Raw genomic sequence first — 9,448 nt, 5'->3', positions numbered from 1 at the left:
GGAGCCAACAATATATACGGTGTGTTTCAAACCAGCACCATTCTTTGATTGGTCACTTCTTAAAGAGAGGGTAGGCAACCTAGGGAAAACTGCTTTTGACTGGTCAACAAGAGGGCATGTGACCCAGGAAACAGCTAGCTTAGAGTACAAGTTGTCAGATTTGTCATTTATAACTGTGTTGGATAAAACATTCCTACAGATCACATGATTTCATCATCAGCACACTGTCTCTCCCTACAGTTCAGGTAACTGACTGGATGTGAGGGTAGGGGAGACTTTCTGAAATGTTGTCTTATTGAAGCAATCAGTTGTGTTTGCTCTTCAATTAATGACAATGACACGGAAAATATCATTTCTCTATTGATATAAATATGAGAGATTGACTTCATTGTATATAAACATGAATATCTGTGATATCATATAATAAAAAAACAATTATTATGTGTTTGTGTTTGCTGTTGTTTTTAAGAAGTCTCAATCACAGAACATGGTAAGATACATCTCAGGATGACCTATATCCATTGTATTTCATCCGTGTATAAGCTTTCCATTCAAATTACTTCTCAATAACCAAAAGGCCTATGGTTCTGATATTGGGCTTGCAGCATGATGGGATGAAGAGCTACCAAGTTTGTTAAAATAAGTGATCTTGACTTATTTTCAAGGTCACAGGTGACTAATATGTCTAAATCTATAAACAACTTCTTCTCAGTAACCAACAGGCACAGGATGCTTATATTGGGCTTGTAGCATGATGGGGTGAAGGGCTACCAAGTTTGTTGAAATGTGTAACCTTTACCAATTTTCAAGGTCATGGGACAAATGTATAACGATCTTTAAACGACTTTGTCAAGTCCAAGGGTGCTGATATTGGGCCTGCGCCATGCATTGATGAATCGTTACCAATTTTGTTCATATGATTGATCTTTTTAATAGTCACAGGGTTCAAATGTGTTAACTCTTCAAACGACTTCTCAATAAAAAAAAGTCTTTGCTGTTGATACTGGTTCTTTAATACAAGTGGATAAAGGGTTATCGATTTGTTTAAATAATTGACCTTGATATTCAAGTTCTCTTGGATAATCCAGTTGAGATCCTAAAATTTCTTTTTTTGTGTCAAGACAAGGTCGTTTATAAAAGTTCTGTAGATCAGCCTAAATGACATTGTTACCCAAATTCCTTGCCAATCGTTGATTTTCATTTTAAGATATGAATATTGACAATGTCTTATCTTTGAAAAACAAGACATTTATTGGCCATGTCCATCGTATATACCAACCAAGAATTGGAAATCGAGAACTCAACATATACTCTTCTTCATCTGCCCCTCACGTCGATCTTTTCCTTTACTGAAAGCATTAGAGAAAGCTTTCCAAAATCTCATGATTTTGATTTCAAGATGGTAATATTCTTGCTTCCCCAATTTATGACCATTACAAGTTGATTCGATATTCTAGGTTGTGCTCCAAATATCACGATTTTCATAAAAGATGATGATAAAACCAGGAATTGGAGAGATATGTGTGTTTTATGGTCGTTACCATATTCTTATCTGGAAAGATTCTATTCATTGTGTGATTTGAAGTATGATTTGTTGGATGCTCGTCAGTATGCCGGATGACTTATGTTGTGTTTAATTTTGTTCTTTTAAACGTAGATTGACCGTGATATGCAACGGCGGGCGTATGTTGCTGAAGTTAAAGACACATACCCTTCTGGATCCCCTAGGTTCGAAGGTTGTCCTCCTAAATCTTTTGTGAATTATGTTTTTGGTTACTTGTCGATATTTCTTGGGTTTTTTTTTAATTCTGGGCAGGTTTAAGCATTTCAAGTAACACATTTGGACAACTTGACAGGAGTCTGCTGATTTCAGTGAAATTACATTGGCATTGAGTTGACGGAAACTCTCACTTTTAACAATTTATTGACTGGGTATCAAGATATATCTAGGCCGTTGTCTTGGTACAGTGTGAAGGAGGAATTTAAGTGACAACATGATCGTATGATGCAGTGCCAGGTGACCTTGGACATGTTTGATGAAATGTTATAAAAAGTTCGGCACATTTGATCAGTGTGATATAAAATTTGGTATGTTTGATCATTGCAATATGAAGTTCGGCATTTTTGTTTTGCATTTTTTAAAAATCTACAAATGTATATGAACTGTTCAACACTGGAATTTACTTTTCACGTTTAATAAGGTGAACTGTACAGTTATTATTTGTTTAAGGCTTGAGACTTAATACATCCATGCTAGTCACGGTAGAGTGTAGACTCTATTTTTTCCTGTTCTGTTCGTCCTACCTTTTCTACAACTACAACCATCATCAAAACGACGTTATTCTGCTCCTGTCACCACGAAACCAAAGCAAATTTTGTTGTGAGCCTATATTTGGCAACAGAATCGGAGCACTTTTTTCAGGATGGAAACACAGCTACCACAAGGATGGAGCCATTTGGAAATCTGATAGCACCACATCTCACATCAACCCTTCCTTTTTATAGGTTTTACAGCTCTAACCGATATCATGACATTTTGAACAGATGACTTCGAAGACCAGCGGCTCCATTGCATTTTTTGTAGTTACAAATTACAAATGTAGTGGAGAAGTGTTTTGTTTCCGATTACAGGTATGTTATTATCCGAACCCCCACGAATTCCACTCTATAAATCACGACCACAATGAAAGGTTTGAATTCATTGTCAATTCTACAATGTCTTTGTTTCAAGGACGGCAATTTTAGAAAAGAAACCAGAAAATGCCGACACAACCTAATTCAAATACGGAACAAATGAAATAATGGTAAATATGAACAAAGAGAGATTTATACGGATACCTCTGAAAAACTATCAACTAAAATGAAATCATAAGTAAAACAGCCCCAAAATTGATGTCGCAAACGATGTTTTCTTGTGCATTGTTACTTTATAAATACATATTTTCAAAAATCTTTTTATAGAAATATCTTATAACTTGAATCTGGACTGTAAAGGTATTCGGTCAGCCAAATGAACTTGTAATAAGGAATTTAAACTATATGGTGTCTGACGGGTACCATGTCATGTGGGAAAGTATAGTATGTCTGTGTAAGCTTTATTGATGGCGAGTTTATAATGGTACAGGAAATATGTCTTGTTGAAGTCACCTAGCAGGACACCCAACACGGTCACATTACCACTGTGTATGAACAGAAAAACTACAATAATCTTGAACGTTTGTCTTTGTCAGAAACTCTGAGATAAAGGCCAACAGTGATATGGTGCCAAGGGAGACACTAGGGAGAACAGACATCCTTAGAAAGATTCAATATTTCAGTGGCCGCTTTCTAGCATACAATGGTAACAGAAGCCTTAATTCATACGTTCTACATTCAGGACAAAAATGATAGAGAACTGATTTTTTGCCGCCGATATCGTCCACACATAGGCAGGTAAACAACTGTAGCATGTACGATAGTGTCCTCTGTCTTTCTAATCCGAACAGTCGTTTTCCTTTTGGCACCCCTCTACACGTACATGTCCTCTACATTACACTCACCTGCATCAGAACTGACTGAAGATTTTGAGAGGCTTATGAATCCATACTGCAGGAGTTCCATCTACAACAATACTATACTGAAGTTATACATTATATTGTTGTTTCATTCGCAACTATTAAGTAACTGAAAAACAAACCATCAATGTGATTTTATTATTTGATTTTGGCGACTGGTGTCGTGAACTATGCCGTGCCTTTGACTGTTCTTGGTAGTATAATATTAAGAAATGCCCCCTAATATTGAATTCGTGCTAAATAATTCTCATTAGACCCATGTCCACGTGGCTGATGGTCTCGTGTCACATCTGACGCACAAACCGATTTTTTTGTTGACAGAATGTCGTCAAGTCATATATAGAATTGTCTATCACACCATCAATTTTCGAAAGTTCGAATAATTTAACACATTATGTGATAAATCTTTCTCATCGACACACACTCTCTACAGTTAAACAAAACAAAACAAAAACAAAAAAACACCGACACACTTTACAATAAGTATGGCGGAGAGGGATTACAACAACAAACACCGACACACTTTACAATAAGTATCGCGGAGAGGGATTACAACAAACACCGACACACTTTACAATAAGTATGGCGGAGAGGGATTACAACAACAAACACCGACACACTTTACGATAAGTATGGCGGAGAGGGATTACAACAACAAACACCGCCACACTTTACGATAAGTATCGCGGAGAGGAATTACAACAACAAACACCGCCACACTTTACGATAAGTATCGCGGAGAGGGATTACAACAACAAACACCGCCACACTTTACGATAAGTATGGCGGAGAGGGATTACAACAACAACCACCGCCACACTTTACGATAAGTATCGCGGAGAGGGATTACAACAACAAACACCGCCACACTTTACGATAAGTATGGCGGAGAGGGATTACAACAACAAACACCGCCACACTTTACAATAAGTATGGCGGAGAGGGATTACAACAAACACCGACACACTTTACAATAAGTATGGCGGAGAGGGATTACAACAACAAACACCGACACACTTTACAATAAGTATGGCGGAGAGGGATTACAACAACAAACACCAACACACTTTACAATAAGTATGGCGGAGAGGGATTACAACAACAACCACCGCCACACTTTACAATAAGTATGGCGGAGAGGGATTACAACAAACACCGACACACTTTACAATAAGTATGGCGGAGAGGGATTACAACAACAAACACCGACACACTTTACAATAAGTATGGCGGAGAGGGATTACAACAACAAACACCGCCACACTTTACAATAAGTATGGCGGAGAGGGATTACAACAAACACCGACACACTTTACAATAAGTATGGCGGAGAGGGATTACAACAACAAACACCGACACACTTTACAATAAGTATGGCGGAGAGGGATTACAACAACAAACACCAACACACTTTACAATAAGTATGGCGGAGAGGGATTACAACAACAAACACCAACACACTTTACAATAAGTATGGCGGAGAGGGATTACAACAAACACCGACACACTTTACAATAAGTATGGCGGAGAGGGATTAAAACAACAAACACTGACACACTTTACAATAAGTATGGTGGAGAGGGATTACAACAAACACCGACACATTTTACAATAAGTATGGCGGAGAGGGATTACAACAAACACCGACACACTTTACAATAAGTATGGCGGAGAGGGATTACAACAAACACCGACACACTTTACAATAAGTATGGCGGAGAGTGATTACAACAACAAACACCGACACACTTTACAATAAGTATGGCGGAGAGGGATTACAACAAACACCGACACACTTTACAATAAGTATGGCGGAGAGGGATTACAACAACAAACACTGACACACTTTACAATAAGTATGGCGGAGAGGGATTACAACAACAAACACCGACACGCTTTACAATAAGTATGGCGGAGAGGGATTACAACAACAAACACCGACACGCTTTACAATAAGTATGGCGGAGAGGGATTACAACAACAAACACCGACACGCTTTACAATAAGTATGGCGGAGAGGGATTACAACAACAAACACCGACACGCTTTACAATAAGTATGGCGGAGAGGGATTACAACAACAAACACCGACACGCTTTACAATAAGTATGGCGGAGAGGGATTACAACAACAAACACCGACACACTTTACAATAAGTAATGGCGGAGAGGGATTATAACAAACACCGACACGCTTTACAATAAGTATGGCGGAGAGGGATTACAACAACAAACACTGACACACTTTACAATAAGTAATGGCGGAGAGGGATTATAACAAACACCGACACGCTTTACAATAAGTAATGGCGGAGAGGGATTATAACAAACACCGACACGCTTTACAATAAGTATGGCGGAGAGGGATTACAACAACAAACACCGACACACTTTACAATAAGTATGGGGGAGAGGGATTACAACAAACACCGCCACACTTTACAATAAGTATGGCGGAGAGAGATTACAACAAACACACCGACACACTTTACAATAAGTATATATTTGTTTTTGTCGTGTTTTTTCATCATTACTATAGTAGAGATATAGTTAAACATAGAAGGTACAAACTTTCAAATAATTTAAAGTGTTAATTTAATTTAAGTAAGGCCATTACAATACTGTAAAGTGAAGCTTTCCTACCATTTCATAGGATTATCTCTTCCGATGTTTTATCGCACTCTGGGGCTTTTGATATTTTCATTTGAAATTCTAATTGGTCATAAGTAAGGGAATACAAAAGCTTGTTTGACTTTTTTATGTTCATTAACATTACTGCAAAAATGTCATAAATGAGTAAATTGATGGAGTAAAACGTTTCTATCAATCTGAATAGTACGAAAATTTTCATGTGAATTGAAATTCATCTGTTGTTATTGTTACAACAAGCAAAATTCTATCGTTTCTTTATCATGATATCATATTTATTTGTCTATAGTCATTAATAGTGCAATATTTTCTGCGATACTTCAGCTGTTTTTACCAGAAAGTACTTTGTCGGCTTTATGCTTCAATAAGAATAAATAGATAGTTTAGTTTTGTAGATGGACGTTCATCTGTTAATTAGTTTCGAAATCATGTACAAACTCTACATAATAAAGAATGGAGGTAACGTTGGGTGTGTTTGTTGCTTGTTAGTCTGCCTCAGGGTTCCGTTGTTCGCCTGTTTACCTTGTTCTCTTTTGGGAACGTGACATTATCTAATGACATTAGCTTAGGCATACATGACTGGTACCGTCAATGAAACACCTTACCGCAACACGCAATGACAGCTGCTGAAATCTTGGCCAACATGATTTCTTTTCAAGCTGTCACGGGGAAATAAAATCCTACTTAAAGTCTTAAATAATCCCAATAAATTAAATGAGCATATATGTCAAAGGTTTTGAACAAGTGTAATTTCAAGTCATTAAGAAAAGAGCACTTCTCATTCCCTGTTTACTTAATTTCCGGTTAAGAACCTTCTTCACTTTCCGTAAACGCGAAATACATCTTCCCTTATACTGATCGTGACGAGAGGTCCCGATTTGGCAGGGAGCTTTCCCAGTTGCCAAATTGCAATTGCTATATTTGTTTTATATATGTTTGAATGTATGCAAGATTACTTTTTAAATGATGTATAAACATCAAGTGTAATGCAAACATCTATAGGGCAGAATAACAGGCAATTCTAAATGATATATGTATAATACATCTGTATAATATTGTGCTTCTCTTTAATCAAATATTGTGCTCGCGTTTAGACAGTGCCTATTTCATGTCCTAATGAGATTGTCGTGACAAACTTTTCCCAGTCTTCATCAATTTCTGGAATCTGTTTTTGTTAAGATATCTGTCAGCTGTCGATATTTTTTACGAAAGCTATGCTAATATATACAGGCTTTTGACTATCGGACCCAATACGACATGTAAACACTGTAGACTAGGTAAACATGTATAAAACTACACATTAATAGATTACAGAATTATGCATGCCACAAATGCAATAATGATGGTTTTGCAGCAAATCCGTGGGCGCCCGTATGAGACAACGGAACTCCCATGGTGACGTAGATCTAAAATGAGTGTTGCTATGACATATCATAATCATTTCAAGAACTTATCTACCCTCAACAGAACAACAGAGATCAGTATACTTCTCTACAGTTAAAATTCCGCTGTTTGGTGTGAATAGAAAAATAACTTTGAAAGTTTGTAAAAACATAGCTGAATGTTAATACGTGTGACGCGTGTTCAGTTTATTTGGTTTAGTGGAATGCTCGAAACACCTCGAAGTATGTTATGCGTAGACGCAGCTGTTGACAGCGACAACATTTGTCATAATGTGGCGATATAATTCGTAGTTTTCAGAGAACTTCAATTTTTCCAGTTTTGACATTTGAAAATTATCTTATCCGGTTGGGATCGACGTTACAAAGAAAATAATCGATTTGCTTATTTTTTCCTCGTCTGTGATGAAAGTAAGCAAGACCATCGCGGGTACCTCAATAAACCATCTTTATAGATCATTATAGGGCTGTTTTTCTCCAAAGAACCAATTTTTAGTATGATATTAACTTACACAAAGCCGCAGATTTGATATAACTGAGAAACACAATTTGCAGATTACTAACAGAGTGAGAGAGAGAGGCAAGTAAGACATAGTTTTCCCGTAATTCATGTAGTATCTGTCATTGAGTTGGAAATAGCCGATCAAGACAATTATAGATTTGCTGATACGAGAACTGTAGTACATGATGATTTGAAAATATGATTATGAAGCCATCAATTTGTAACCAGGAGGTACATGTAGTAATACTGATGAGGGTTAAACATCTACAACTAAGCCGTCGATTTAATCGACAACCCGTCCTGTCGATGTGGTGAAAATATTGAGGACGCCAAACGCTTTATTTTTCATTTTAACAATGTTGAAAGGAATACACTTAATATGGTACACGTATGTTACACATGGTAACATTTTGTATAGTGATTGTTATTTGGATATAAAATCAAATGAAGTTATTTGTCAGCATGTTTAGAACTTCATTGTTGATAGTAAAACATTTGCTTAAGTACAGGTCAATATATATAGTGTCATCTGCCTGGTTGTCGACTTCTAAACATGTTTTCGATTTCTGATTCCCTTTCTATTTTCTGTTTCTTTTTTTTTTTTTTGTTCTAAAAGTTCTAAAAACTTGTAAAAGATATCATGTACTGATTATTGTAAGACCGCTGCTATGGATAGGTTCTGAAATCTTGCGTCCGATATATCTGTATATTATCATGCAATACCATTGTTTTAAATTAGATACAACTAATACGCTTTGTCCCGTCAGTGTAAAGAAGTACAGAAAACAAGTAATACGCTTTGTCCCGTCAGTGTAAAGAAGTACAGAAAACAAGTAATACCCTTTGTCCTGTCCGTGTAAAGAAGTACAGAAAACAAATAATACCCTTTGTCTGTCAGTGTAAAGAAGTACAGAAAACAAGTAATACGCTTTGTTCTGTCCGTGTAAAGAAGTACAGAAAACAAGTAATACGCTTTGTCTGTCAGTGTAAAGAAGTACAGAAAACAAGTAATATGCTTTGTCCTGTCCGTGTAAAGAAGTACAGAAAACAAATAATACCCTTTGTCTGTCAGTGTAAAAAAGTACAGAAAACAAATAATACCCTTTGTCTGTCAGTGTAAAAAAGTACAGAAAACAAATAATACCCTTTGTCTGTCAGTGTAAAAAAGTACAGAAAACAAATAATACCCTTTGTCTGTCAGTGTAAAAAAGTACAGAAAACAAATAATACCCTTTGTCTGTCAGTGTAAAAAAGTACAGAAAACAAGTAATACGCTTTGTCCTGTCCGTGTAAAAAAGTACAGAAAACAAGTAATATGCTTTGTCCTGTCCGTGTAAAAAAGTA

The sequence above is a fragment of the Ylistrum balloti genome, unplaced genomic scaffold (genome assembly GCF_031769215.1).
Source record: "Ylistrum balloti isolate Yb309-2 unplaced genomic scaffold, AGI_CSIRO_Ybal_v1 Utg369978, whole genome shotgun sequence".
Classification (NCBI taxonomy): domain Eukaryota; kingdom Metazoa; phylum Mollusca; class Bivalvia; order Pectinida; family Pectinidae; genus Ylistrum; species Ylistrum balloti.
Note: the sequence above shows the minus strand (reverse complement) of the source record.